General features: G+C 41.8%; 1 pseudogene; it reads right to left on the bottom strand.

Moving 5' to 3' along the window:
• Positions 1–13,194: 13,194 nt before the first annotated feature.
• Positions 13,195–15,213, bottom strand: LOC137235066 (unextended protein-like; annotated as a pseudogene).
• Between the last annotated feature and the right edge of the window lie 866 nt (positions 15,214–16,079).

The following is a 16,079-nucleotide window of genomic DNA, read 5'->3' as shown; positions in this document are numbered from 1 at the left end:
CATCTTGCCTTACAATTGTACGCTGTCTCGCCTTACAGTTATGATGGCTCATCATGACTCCCTTCATGGCGAGAACCAGCTCATGCTCCGTCTTATCCGAACCCAATACTGGATACTGAATGTCAAGACCATGATCAGAGCCATCATCCACAATTGCAAAACCTGCATTATTCACCGAAAGCAGGCGAAGTCCCAACTTATGGGTACCCTTCCCTGCGAACGTACGACCTTTATCCGCGCGTTCACCAATACCGGGGTAGACTTTGCGGGGCCTTTTGACATCAAAAGCTACCGCGGTATGGGTTGTCGACTGTCCAAAGACTACGTGTGCTTTTCGTCTGTTTCACAACTAAGGTAATCCACCTAGAAGCCACTAGTGATCTGAGCACCCCATGCTTTCTCGCAGCTTTTGCATGCTTTATCGCGAGAAGAGGATGTCCGAAAAACATATACTCCGACAACGGTACAAACTTTGTCGGAGCGTCAAGATCATTACGATCCGAATGTAAAGCCTTTGTGGCAGGAAGTCGAGACAAAACAGTTTCCAAGTATGGCCATCAAGCATTAACTTGGTATTTTATTCCCGCCGCCGCTCCACATATGGGCGGCCTGTGGGAAGCGGGAGTGAAGAGCTTCAAAAGCCACTTCAAAAAGGTAGCTTCTCTCCATAAATACACCAAGGAGGAGTTCCAAACCCTTTTGTGCCGGATCGAGGCATTTCTAAATTCACGGCCTCTCAGACTGGCGTCCAATGACCCAACGGACCTGGAGCCACTAACCCCAGGACATTTCCTAACGGGCAGCCATCTTCTGGCGCCTCCAGAACCGGATGCGAACGAAAGCCCTGCCTCCATGCTAAATAGATGGCAGAAGCTCAAGGCCTTCCATCAAACCTTCTGCCGGCGATGGAAAACCGAATATTTATCCGAACTTCAAAAGCGTATGAAGCGGAAGCACCCCAAAAAAATATACAAGTGGGAGATCTCGCTGTCCTCAAAGAGGACAACTTATCTCCCAACGAATGGAGGTTAGGTAGAGTCGTCAACATACACCCCGGCGAAGATAACCGAGTTCGCGTTGTTGACCTCTTTACCGAGAAGGGTCAAGTCAGACGACCTTTGGTCAAAATGACCTTTCTTCCCACGGAGGAGATAGATTGCGATAGGACCAAGAGCTCCTCCTAACAATCCCTCCGTTGCTCCATATCCCTAGTTTCAAAAAAAATTAAACCCAGCTATCGTTCACCCGGAACGAGGCCAACATTCCATTATTTCTGCACAGCCCTAATGCAGATCCCCCATCTGCCACAAAACACTAATTTTTAAATTTTCAAAAATTAAACCCCAAATACACTCGCTCCCCTGTGCGAGGACACCAGAACCCTAACGCAGATCTTCGATCTGCCACAGAACACCTTCGCACTCGGTCAACGGCAAGAGGCCAAAAGAAGTTATCTTTCAATATGCATGTGTAACGTAGCAAAATGCTACGTCACAGTAACCTACTCACAGCCCTAGCATTAAATATATACATACCCTAACACTAAATATATACATACCCTACGTTCGTCTTGCACAGCGAACAATCACCCGCACATGGTATGCGAAGTACCAACAGCGAACAACCGTCCGCACATATTATGCCATTAAAATATACATACCCTACGATCGCCTTGCACAGCGAACAACCACCCGCACATAGTATTCCAAGTACCAACAGTGAACAACCAAACATACTCAGCACGTGTGGTACAGACTATCTGGCGTGCATTTTTCATTCGCTATCATAACGAGGAGTTATTGATGAGCTGAATTCTTAACAATTTTATACGCTACCAAGTATGAAATGCCAAACGCTATCACTCACTGCATACTTCACCTAGGTAAGTAAGGCTGAGGCCAACTGACAATGGTAGGTATCAAAGGGGTCCCAAGGTGAACGGGGAAGACTCTCAGCGAACCCATCGGTCTCATAGATCTCCCCCCCACCTATGGGAAACCATCCTTTGCACAACGTCCCACGGGGTAGGAGGGGATACGCTCCCCTTCTACCTTGAATTACGGATGGGCACGGGTAGTTCCCCCAAGGCGCGTCCAGGACCAACCCTTGGCTCCACTTGAGGGACATGCCAGGCCCAATACATATCAATACGGGTGGCATTTGTCGCGGACAGTTCACCCAGGGTTGCCGAGGATCATGTCGCTCCCCCACTCCTTGGGTGAAGTGCCGAGCCATATGCAACGGTGGACCTTACTACGCCACTCACGGTCGCTAGGACTCTTGTCCGAGGCTCTCTGAGAGGAGTATTGGGTCTACCCAACAACAAATGGGGATGGCATGAGGCGCGGACAGTTCACTCAGGGTGGCCGAGGAGAATCTCCCTCCCCCGCCTCCTGTTTGGGATGCCGAGCCGAATGCAACGGTGGACTTCACTACACCGCTCATGGTCGCTAGGACCCTTGTTCGAGGCTCCCTGAGAGGAGTACTGAATCTACCCAACACCCATGTATACAAATACATCTATACGTTGGGTATTACTAATAGATACTTCATACTTCACCTAGGTCAAACTGCGCCCTTCCTGCCCACCGCCGCCAATCGTTAGCCATAGGAGTACCACCGCAACCCGCCTGAACAAATCCGTAAGCTTTCTCTGGGGGTAAGATATTTGAGGATTATCACCACCGTTCCCTGAGAAATCGCGACCCATACTGTCATCTTTCCACCGCTCCTGCGCTTTCACCCGTGACATCTCTCTCTATTTCCCTTTCTCTCTCTCCCTCTCTCTTTGAGATCAACGGCTGCCGGCATCGTAAGGCAAAAGCCGCATCGTGTGTGTGTGCGTGTTCGGAACAAAACAACAACTACTTGTGTTATTAATTGGTAAAGGTTGGTGGGACCTTCGCCTGACCCTGGAGCGGCTGAGCTTACCTCAGCCTTCGACAAAACCCCCTCACAAATGGCGCCCGAGCAGGGACCCATCTCCGGAGGAGAAAGTGTAAAAGCAACAACAAACACCAGCCCGCCGGGAGATGGGCCACCAAACACGCAACCACAATCAGAGGACAACACCAAACTATTGAATACCGACAGCTTGAACTGGATATATTCGCTGAAGAAAGAGAGACTCATCGAGGTGTGCAAGAGATACCGGATATTCGTTAACGGCAGCACTGTCGCTGAGCTACGCATAGCGCTCAGTGCCTACGTCAAGGCAAAACGAAATTTCAAGTCAACTGAAAATCTACTGAAAGATGTTGAAGACAAAATTAAGGCAGAAGAGAATAACCAAATTAAAACCCCCCTCGACCACACTCCATATCCATGTGACTACACCGTCTGCAGTTACAAAGGCCAATTAACGACCATCACCACCCCGTACCGAGTTAACCGACGCCGAAGTAATGAATACGGTCCGCCGATGGGATGTCCATTTCACGGGTGGAGAAGCGCTTTACGACATTTTGGTGAGAATTGAGGAGCTGGCCGAGTGCTATAGCATTCCATTGGACAGATTGCTCCCAACGCTGCCAGAGACGTTGCGCGGCAAGGCATTGAAATGCTTTCGTGTACGCAAAGCAGAGATACTCTCGTGGGCACAGTTCCGCACAGCGGCCGAGCAATTCTTCCTACCCAGACGGCATCTACACCAATTAGAGGACGCCATATGCCAGAGGAGACAGCAGGGGCGAGAAATGGCTAAGGATTATATTCTCGCCATGCAAACCATGATCCGACAACATCCAATTATGTCACGAGAGAACCACCTAGAACGAATTTACGACGGGCTGCGTGTCGAATACCGGTTATTCGCAAAGCGTAGCGAGTTCCGAACTATTGAAGAGCTGATGGAGCTCACTGACGAATTCGAGCTGCTACAATTGGAGGCCACCAGACAAAGCAGACAAAGAGCGCATTATTTATCACCGTTGACCGAAGAATATAGCCGAGAGGAATCCTGTTGGAGATGCAAGGAACGAGGACATATGCGTTACAAATGCCAAAGAGCCCGAAGATTATTTTGCTCCAGACATGGCCGGGACAACGTCCTGTCCAGAGATTGCAGGTGCGATAAGGCGATCACCTTGACTCCCGTCAGGTTACGGCACGGGAAAATACCACAATCAGCAGCCATCGACGAACAACCGCCGAATGGAAAAATGGATGGCCGTCACTACGTCAAACTCGCCATCGAAGAGCTAAACGTCCGAGCCTTGGTGGACACCGGCGCAACGCTCACCTACGTAGGTGACACTATACGTAAGCATCTGGAAGGCAAGAAAATAGCATGCGCACCCAGCGTCCGCAACGTAAAGCTCGCCGATGCGTTGTTAGTTCGTACACCTACCAAGTAACCATACTCTGTAACAATAAACCGACCCACATGCGAGTATCCACCCTGCCTAATTTGGCCGAATACATGATTTTAGGCATGGATTTTCTCAGGGAAAAAGGGCACACCCTCACCTTAGATGGAAACTTATTACCGCCAGCCACGCCAACCCAGAACACCATAATTGCAAAACTAAGTACCGTGACAGAAGGAAAGCATTTAAGAGCAACTCAAAACGCCGAACGGGCAGTTTTTTTAAACCACCACCAACGGATATTCGGGGGAATAACTGGTCCCAGCAGGGCAGCAGAACATGTAATCTCGCTAAAACATGATCGCCCGCTAAAAAAGCGATATTACCCACGGAACTCAGCGATGCAACAGGTAATAAATGCTGAAGTCGACGAACATCGAATAACCCACAAATTCACAGCCGCATACGCCCCCCACGAAAACCCGACCGAAAGAGCTAACAGGGTAATCAAGACCATTTTAGCGCAGCGCTCAAAAGCCGATCACCGCAACTGGGACAGGGAAATTCCGCAAATCGCTTTCGCTATGAACACAGCACATCACGAAGTAACCCAAGCATCGGCTGCTGAAATAAACTTTGGAAGGAACATCGCGACAGCCCAGCAAATACGCACCGTCGTCGAAGAATCACTGACAGTATCCCCAACAATAACCGACCTATGGGAAAAGATCAAGAAGAATCTGGCTAAAGCAGCTAAGACACAGAAAAAATACTACGATCTGCGCCATAGATCATGGAAACCTATGTGGTAGAAAAATACATGTTATCCAATACCGTCCAGCTGAGACACACCGAAGAGCATCACAAACGGACCGCGCATACGCATCTACAGGACTTAAAACCCTACGCCGACGAAAGCCCACTCACTGCCGAATCAGTAGTATCACCACCTAACACAACACGTACATAAAACTGCTCTTATAATTACAGATTACGATGCGTCAGCCAGTCCACCGGATTCGCCACAAAAGGTCAAGGAATGGCCATGACCACCCAACAAGACGATAATACAGCGGGTACAAATATTCCACGGCTTTATCCCAGCTTGATGCAAACAGTACAACCGCTGCTAAGCATAAGCGAGTGCGCAGACAACACAACCGACCGTAAAAAGGTAGAAGACGAAACAGCTCGATCCACCCAAACAGAGGCACCGGAAAAGATAGCGAAAATCAAAAAGAGAAAACATTCAAAAAATTAGACCGCGTGAAGCGACCAAAGAAGAATACGCCCCAATGGCACTGTCGATATGGAAAAAAGCATGTGTACTGCACGCAGATGGACGCGGACCACGCTTTAGTGAAAATCGCGGGGCACAACAGAATAATGAAATATAAGGATTAACCTGGGCACCACCGTAATCTTAGGCGCCGATGCAATCAATATTTTTTATATTTTTATACTCAGTTGAGCAGAGCTCACAGAGTATATTAAGTTTGATTGGATAACGGTTGGTTGTACATGTATAAAGGAATCGAGATAGATATAGACTTCCATATATCAAAATAATCAGGATCGAAAAAAATTTGATTGAGCCATGTCCGTCCGTCCTTTAACACGATAACTTGAGTAAATTTTGAGGTATCTTGATGAAATTTGGTATGTAGCTTCCTGAGCACTCATCTCAGATCGCTATTTAAAATGAACGATATCGGACTATAACCACGCCCACTTTTTCGATATCGAATATTTCGAAAAACCGAAAAATTGCGATAATTCATTACAAAAGAGAGCTAAAGCGACGAAACTTGGTAGATGAGTTGAACTTATGACGCAGAATAGAAAATTAGTAAAATTTTGGACAATGGGCGTGGCACCGCCCACTTTTAAAAGAAGGTAATTTAAAATTTTTGCAAGCTGTAATTTGTCAGTCGTTGAAGATATCATGATGAAATTTGGCAAGGACGTCACTCCTATTACTATATGTACGCTTATTAAAAATTAGCAAAATCGGAGAAGGACCACGCCAATTAAAAAAAAAAAAAATGTTTAAAGTAAAATTTTAACAAAAAATTGAATATCGTTACAGTATATAAGTAAATTATGTCAACATTCAACTCCAGTAATGATATAGTGCCAAAAAATACAAAAATAAAAGAAAATTTCAAAATGGGCGTGGCTCCGCCCTTTTTCATTTAATTTGTCTAGGATACTTTTAACGCCATAAGTCGAACAAAAATTAACCAATCCTTTTGAAATTTGGTAGGGGCATAGATTTTATGACGCTAACTCTTTTCTGTGAAAATGGGCGAAATCGGTTGATGCCACCCCCAGTTTTTATACACAGTCGACCGTCTGTCCTTCCGCATGGCCGTTAACACGATAACTTGAGCAAAAATCGACATATCTTTAATGAACTTAGTTCACGTGCTTACTTGAACTCACTTTATCTTGGTATGAAAAATGAACGAAATCCGACTATGACCACGCCCACTTTTTCGATATCGAAAATTACGAAAAATTAAAAAAATGCCATAATTCTATACCAAATACGAAAAATGGGATGAAACATGGTAAGGTAATTGGATTGTTTTATTGAAGCGAAATATAACTTTAGAAAAAACTTTATAAAGTGGTTGTGACACCTACCATATTAATTAGAAGAAAATGAAAAAGTTCTGCAGGGCGAAATAAAAAATCCTTAAAATCTTGGCAGGTATTACATATATAAATAAATTAGCGGTATCCAACGGATTATGTTCTGGGTCACCCTGGTCCACATTTTGGTCGATATCTTGAAAACGCCTTCACATATACAACTATCACCACTCCCTTTTAAAACTCTCATTAATACCTTTAATTTGATACCCATATCGTACAAACTCATTCTAGAGTCACCCCTGGTCCACCTTTATGGCGATATTTCGAAAATGCGACCACCTATAGAACTAAGGCCCACTTCCTTTTAAAATACTCATTAACACATTTCTTTTGATACCCATATTGTACAAACAAATTCTAGAGTCACCCCTGGTCCACCTTTGTGGCGATATCTCGAAACGGCGTCCACCTATGGAACTAAGGATTACTCCCTTTTAAAATACTCATTAACACATTTCATTTGATACCCATATCGTACAAACGCATTCTAGAGTCACCCCTGGTCCACCTTTATGGCGATATCTCGAAAAGCGACCACCTATACAACAACCACCACTCCCTTTTAAAACCCTCATTAATACCTTTAATTTGATACCCATATCGTACAAAGACATTCTAGAGTCACCCCTGGTCCACCTTTATGGCGATATTTCGAAACGGCGTCCACCTATAGAACTAAGGCCCACTTCCTTTTAAAATACTCATTAACACCTTTCGTTTGATGCCCATATTGTACAAACAAATTCTAGGGTCACCCCTGGTCCACCTTTATGGCGATATCTCGAAACGGCTTCCACCTATGGGGCTAAGGATTACTCCCTTTTAAAATACTCATTAACACCTTTCTTTTGATACCCATATTGAACAAACAGATTCTAGGGTCACCCCTGGTCCAACTATATGGCGATATCTCGAAACGGCGTCCACCTATGGAACTAGAGATTCCTCCCTTTTAAAATACTCATTAACACCTTTCATTTGATACCCATATCGTACAAACGCATTCTAGAGTTACCCCTGTTCCACCTTTATGGCGATATTTCGAAAATGCGACCACCTATACAACAACCACCACTCCCTTTTGAAACCCTCATTAATACCTTAAATTTGATACCCATATCGTACAAAAGCATTCTAGAGTCACCCCTGGTCCACCTTTGTGGCGATATTTCGAAAATGCGACCACCTATACAACAACCACCACTCCCTTTTAAAACCCTCATTAATACCTTTAATTTGATACCCATATCGTACAAACACATTCTAGAGTCACCCCTGGTCCACCTTTATGGCGATATTTCGAAACGGCGTCCACCTATAGAACTAAGGCCCACTTCCTTTTAAAATACTCATTAACACCTTTCGTTTGATGCCCATATTGTACAAACAAATTCTAGGGTCACCCCTGGTCCACCTTTATGGCGATATCTCGAAACGGCTTCCACCTATGGGGCTAAGGATTACTCCCTTTTAAAATACTCATTAACACCTTTCTTTTGATACCCATATTGAACAAACAGATTCTAGGGTCACCCCTGGTCCAACTATATGGCGATATCTCGAAACGGCGTCCACCTATGGAACTAGGGATTCCTCCCTTTTAAAAGACTCATTAACACCTTTCATTTGATACCCATATCGTACAAACGCATTCTAGATTCACCCCTGGTCCACCTTTATGGCGATATTTCGAAACGGCGTCCACCTATAGAACTAAGGCCCACTTCCTTTTAAAATACTCATTAACACCTTTCTTTTGATACCCATATTGTACAAACAAATTCTAGAGTCACCCCTGGTCCACCTTTATGGCGATATTTCGAAAATGCGACCACCTATACAACAACCACCACTCCCTTTTAAAACCCTCACTAATACCTTTAATTTGATACCCATATCGTACAAAAGCATTCTAGAGTCACCCCTGGTCCACCTTTGTGGCGATATTTCGAAAATGCGACCACCTATACAACAACCACCACTCCCTTTTAAAACCCTCATTAATACCTTTAATTTGATACCCATATCGTACAAACACATTCTAGAGTCACCCCTGGTCCACCTTTATGGCGATATTTCGAAACGGCGTCCACCTATAGAACTAAGGCCCACTTCCTTTTAAAATACTCATTAACACCTTTCTTTTGATACCCATATTGTACAAACAAATTCTAGAGTCACCCCTGGTCCACCTTTATGGCGATATTTCGAAAATGCGACCACCTATACAACAACTACCACTCCCTTTTAAAATCCTCATTAATACCTTTAATTTGATACCCATATCGTACAAACGCATTCTAGAGTCACCCCTGGTCCACCTTTATGGCGATATCTCGAAAATCCGACCACCTATACAACAACCACCACTCCCTTTTAAAACCCTCATTAATACCTTTAATTTGATACCCATATCGTACAAACACATTCTAGAGGCAACCCTGGTCCACCTTTATGGCGATATTTCGAAACGGCATCCACCTATAGAACTAAGGCCCACTCCCTTTTAAAATACTCATTAACACCATTCGTTTGATGCCCATATTGTACAAACAAATTCTAGGATCACCCCTGCTCCACCTTTGTGGCGATATCTCGAAACGGCGTCCACCTATGGAACTAAGGATTACTCCCTTTTAAAATACTCATTAACACCTTTAATTTGATACCCATATCGTACAAACGCATTTTAGAGTCAACCCTGATCCACCTTTATGGCTATATCCGTAAATGGCGTCCACCTATAGAACTATGGCCCACTCCCTCATAAAATACTCTTTAATGCCTTTCATTTGATACACATGTCATACAAACACATTCCAGGGTTTCCCTCGGTTAATTTTCCTACATGGTTATTTTCCCTTATGCTGTCACCATAGCTCTCAACTGAGTATGTAATGTTCGGTTACACCCGAACTTAACCTTCCTTATTTGTTTTAATTATTTTTTTTTTATTTATTTTATTGCATGGTAAAACTTGTAAAACAAAAAAATAAAAAAAAACAAAAATCCAGGCAACCTTAGAAAACAAAGGAGTTAAATTTCTTTTTTATTTATATTAAGTCATACACACAGATAAAAAAATGTTTTTATACACGCTACTACTAAAAAGGAAAGCATATACTTTTATATGAATTGTTACTACCAAAACAACACAAAAAAAAAAAAAAAACCACACGTGGAGAAAGAGATCTATTTCGTTAGTAATACACACCATTCTTCTAACCGCATAATATGCCGTTGAGACTTTATTTTTAGCTTGAGCAAATCATTGTCACAAATCTTTTTTATTAACAATTGTAAATATAAGTTGAAAACAATTTTTTTTATGAATGATTGTACCTTACATATACATCATAAAAATTTACCTCTAAAACTGATAAAAAAAATATATTGTTCAAATATATACCCATTTTTTTACTGCAAAATACCTTTCAAACAAAATGTTCAACTTTATACAAACACTCCTACAAAAGAGAAAAAAGGAGACTTACACATGAATGAATCACAATTAATTAGTATTAAGCTAAAAGAAGAAGTTTTTTTTTTTTCATAAACAAAAAAAATAATACAATGTACAATGTTTTTTATGCTGATTTATATAAAAGTTTAGAAAGAAAAAAAATATATATATATATAAGTAGATATATGAATAAAGGGAAATACCGGACAACAAACACACACACGTACGTCGGCCGCGCCACCTCCGAGGCGTTAAAATATACCGGGACCACATGGTCCACGGCAGTACATGCCTTAAGGCCACAAACTCCCGAATGCCAAAGTTTTTTTCCCCTGAAGTGGGAGGGGGACTGTAACGTAGCAAAGTGCTACGTCACAATAACCTACTCACAGCCCTAACATTAAATATATACATACCCTAACACTAAATATATACATACTCTACGTTCGCCTTGCACAGCGAACAACCACCCGCAAATGGTATGCCAAGTACCAACAGCGAACAACCGTCTGCACATAATGTGCCATTAAAATATACATACCCTACGATCGCCTTGCACAGCGAACAACCACCCGCACATAATATGCCAAGTACCAACAGTGCACAACAAAACATACTCAGCACGTGTGGTACTGACTATCTGGCGTGCATTTCTCATTCGCTATCATAACGAGGAGTTATTGATGAGCTGAATTCTTAACAATTTTATACGCTACCAAGTATGAAATGGCAAACGCCATCACTCACTGCATACTTCACCTAGGTAAGTAAGGCTGAGGCCAACTTACAATGGTAGGTATCAAAGGGGTTCTAAGGTGAACGGGGAAGACTCTCAGCGAACCCATCGGGCTCATGGATCTCCCCCCCCCCCCCCACCTATGGGAAACCAACCTTTGCACAACGTCCCAAGGGGTAGGAGGGAATACGCTCCCCTTCTACCTTGAAGGACGGATGGGCACGGGTAGTTCCCCCAAGGCGCGTCCAGGACCAGTCCTTGGCTCCACTTGAGGGACATACCAGGCCCAATACATATCAATACGGATGGCATTTGTCGCGGACAGTGAACAGGGTTGCAGAGGATCATCTCGCTCCCCCGCTCCCTGGGTGAAGTGCCGAGCCATATGCAACGGTGGACCTTACTACACCACTCACGGTCGCTAGGACTCTTGTCCGAGGCTCTCTGAGAGGAGTACTGGGTCTACCTAGCAACAAATGGGGATGGCATGAGGCGCGGACAGTTCACTCAGGGTGACCAAGGAGCATCCCCTTCCCCCGCCTCCTGATTGGGGTGCCGAGCCGAATGCAACGGTGGACTTCACTACACCGCTCATGGCCGCTAGGACTCTTGTCCGAGGCTCCCTGAGAGGAGTACTCATGTATACAAATACATCTATACGTTAGGTATTACTAATAGATACTTCATACTTCACCTAGGTCAAACTGTGCCCTTCCTGCCCACCGCCGCCAATCGTTAGCCATAGGATTACCACCGCAACCCGCCTGAACAAATCCGTAAGCTTTCTCTGGGGGTAAGATATTTGAGGATTATCACCACCGTTCCCTGAGAAACCGCGACCCGTACTGTCATCTTTCCACCGCTCCTGCGCTTTAACCCGTGGCATCTCTTTCTGTTTCCCTCTCTCTCTCTCCCCCTCTCTCTGGGATCAACGGCTGCCGGCATCGAAAGGCAAAAGCCGCATCGTGTGTGTGTGCGTGTTCGGGACAAAACAACAACTACTTGTGTTATTAATTGGTAAAGGTTAGTGGACCTTCGCCTGACCCTGGAGCGGCTGAGCTTACCTCAGCTTTCGACAAACCCCACCTCACACATGGAAGTCGGTATTCAGTTTATATTTTTATAATGAACTAAAGAAAGGCTTCGATTTATTCTATTGGGCCCAAGGCGGCCACTACCGCTTGGGATCAACCGTATTTTTTTCCTCTTCGAATTTTTCACTTAATGAATAGGGACAGCCACATTGCTAAATATATATTAAAATCGCTTTATAGAACTTTAAACTTTAAACTTTTTTAAATAAAACTTGCAAAATGCATCGTCATTCGAATAATGTTTTCGTTGACTGCCTATACGAAGGTAAATTTAGACGAATTTTTTTTTCAATTCCAACATCGTGGCAGCAAACTGTGTAAAACCTAATGATTATACAAAAGTTGGTATCCAACTTCTGCTACGTATCAATATTAATTTTGCAAGTTTTTCAGCTCAAAAAAAAAAAAAAATTTATACAGGAAGCATTCTTTACTTTTCAAAAATTTGAACTATTTCTGATTTATATTTATTTATATTTTATTTTCGACACTCGAATAGGTTTGCTATTGAAGTTGTGAATTCATTTCCTATATATCTTATTCATGGGAAATAAAATTTCTTCAACAAGGAATTGAGTTTTTAAAACAAAGTTTTTGAAATAACACATATCTAGCAGTAAAAAAAAAGTAGAAAAAAGTAGAAAAAGTACATTTTCAAATGTAATAGGACGTTTTTCAATGGAGATAATTTTTTTTTCACATAAGGAAAAAGGGCGATACTTTTTAATCATCACTTAAACATTTCTCTCTTGCTCCCTTGCTTTAAAGTTCTCTATTTCGAATGTTCAGCATTACAAAAACTGCGACAATTAAATTTTTGGAATTATTTTACCTTGTTTTTAAAAGTTCTCAATTTCGAATGTTCAGCTTTACAAGAACTGCGCCAATAAAATTTTCGGATTTATTTTACGAACTGTATACACCACTTTCCGGCTAGTTATCCAAATCGTTTTTATTAGCACCTTTCATGCGCAATGCGGCTGCTCCTGAAATAAACAATTTTCAATCTCAAAGACATATTCAAATTCGTATTTACGCATTTGCTAACAACAACATACAAAAGTTTTTATGCTCACCGTCACCCTCATTATTAACGCGATGTACAAATGCAATATGACCAATTGTACCATCCTTAATCTGATTAAACATAAGATCGGGTGTCATATCTTCGAAAACGAAATGTACAGGATTTTGATAGAATTCACACAGTGTACGCAATGATGTATTATCATCGGTATCAACAAATGCCAAATCTTTTATGTACAATAGGGTGACAATATTTTCCTTAACACCATCAGAGACGGGTATACGTGAATATCCAGATTTCATAATATCCGATACGGTTGAGCAATCTAGCACAGCATCAAGTGATAACATAAAGGCATCATCAATGTGCGTCATTACATCAGCTACAGTCTTTTTACGCAACTCTAATGCACCCGATATAATATTGACTTCATTTCTATCCAAATCATTCATACCTGTGGTAACCTTCGCTAATTCTTTTAAATGTTCACGATTGTAAACAGCACCAATTTCTTCACCCAACATCCAATCCAACAATTGGATATGACATTGGGAAGGTGACTGCCATAACAACTTTTGTAATACCAATTGTTTTTGCGCCAATTGCCAAGCCATGACGCGAACAAACAGCCTGAGGTATAATTTCACCAAATATAATAATAGCGAACGTAGAAACAATAACGGCAAATAGACCAGATGTTAAACCATCCAAAAGGATTGTGAATGTGGAATTCACTAACACATTACCCAAGAGAATACTACATAGTAAAAAGTTGCCTTTCTCTCGGAGTGGTTGAATTGCTCTGGCGTATTGGCGTTCGCGTGCAGATCCAGTGTTGCAGAGAATCTTTAATTCGGTGCGGTCAAGTGACATCAAACCCAAGTTAAGACCTGAAAACAACGATGAGAATCCCAAACATACGAAAATTATAACAATCGCCAACCAAACTGGGATATTTTCATATGATGTCATTTGAAGATAGTTTTCTGAACCCTGATGAACCATTGGTTTTGTTTCCGTAGCGGTCCCCACATCCATTTGTGGATCATTTTTGTCGCACAAATAAAATGTTTCACTACTATTTGTCATTGCTTTATCCAATTTTGGTAGTGACATACGATAGACTGCAGATTCGCTTGTAGTTGAACCTTCTATTGGTTTGTAAAGTAAGGTTGCCGGCATCTGACACCAAATATATTAGGGACAGCCGTAAATGTTATAGCTGTAAATAGTGTCATTCCTTTGCCGAAAACGCGCATTGTAAATTCGGTATCATTAAGTACACCACGCATACCTCCATCTTTATATATGATTTCATGATCGCTTGATTCAACGCGAAATCCATGAATTTCTAAATCGTCCGCCGACAAAGTAGTGTCGCGTTTTTTAGTTTTCGAAGATGCATTGCGCTTGTTTCTTATAGGAACACAATTCATATAATATTCAGGTACCACATTATCGCTGCCACTGCCCGCACCACCCGAAGTTATGAATGAACCACTTATCAAATCACTTCTACTTTCTATTTTGCACAAATTCCATTACAAAAACACTCTAACACAACAATCAGCAATAAGACGAGTACGGGACGGTCTTTGCGTTTTATTTATATGTCGTGGACGACGATGGATTGGAGAAGCAGGTGGGGTGATTTGAGCATTGTAATTGAATTGTTGTGGTTGAAGTGCTCTCGAAGAACATAAGAACGGAGTGCGTAGCATTGATTTTCCACTTTTTTCATGCCTCGATGTGGATGTCAATAAACGTGCTGTCGCTAACGGTGCACTTTTTGAAGAAAATAAACACCACCGTGACAAAGACGGCGAAGAAGACGTATCTCAGCCACTACAATGAGGTTTTTGTTAACAAAGTTTATGTTTAGTCCATATTTGGCCACTGTATGATTGTTTCCCTTGTAATTCCATTCTTTGTTTTCCCACACTTATTCTATTTAAATAAAAATACAATAATTAAAAAAAAAAGTGTTAAGTTAAACGGTTTTATTGAAAACAATACTTACATGAAGTAATAATAATACGAAAAGTTACAAAATAATTAGGTAGGTCCTAGGTACTAGTCATCACACTCCTTATCAATCTATGGCGTTGATCAGACAATTAAATAAAAGCGTTGGGCGCGTGAAATTTCTAAAAATGTGACTGATTAAGGTTCAGTTAGTTTTACTTATGACTATCAGTAGAAATATGACGCGTCCAACGCTTTTATTTAATTATCTGATCAACGCACAGTGTTTCGTGTAGAACAAGCTAGCTGGACAAAAACAAAGTTCTTATTCCAAGAAAAGTGTAATGAGAAATGAAAGAAAACAAACAAAATAACGGGATTTTTGCTTTTTTTGATATTTTTGCTCATATATATTGAGTAATTGAAGTAAGAAGGCAGGAGTGGCCGTAAAATGCATTGATTAATTTGCAAAATTCTTGTTGAATATTAAGATTCATATTTCTTTTAAGTGAACACTTTTACATAATTTTTTTGATGGATTCTAAGCTCGAAGGTAAGTAAAATTTTTTAATAGTAATTCTTTCACTTTCCAGTTTGCTGGCTCGAGGTCTATGTTTTTCTTGCAAAAAGTAATAAAACACAAGTTTTTCGTTCTGCCAATATATTTCGAATTACCGTCGGTAATCGTCTTCAGGACAAACTAATAACAATATAAAGCATTAATATAATAAATAATTATCCCTACAACAAATTTATTCATATGTGTACATACATTTATTTACACGTTTGTACTGCTTAACGTGGAGTATCATACTAACTCTTTTTT

This window comes from Eurosta solidaginis, chromosome X, assembly GCF_040869045.1.
Source record: "Eurosta solidaginis isolate ZX-2024a chromosome X, ASM4086904v1, whole genome shotgun sequence".
Classification (NCBI taxonomy): Eukaryota; Metazoa; Arthropoda; class Insecta; order Diptera; family Tephritidae; genus Eurosta; species Eurosta solidaginis.
Note: the sequence above shows the minus strand (reverse complement) of the source record. Positions and strands in the feature narration are given on the sequence as shown.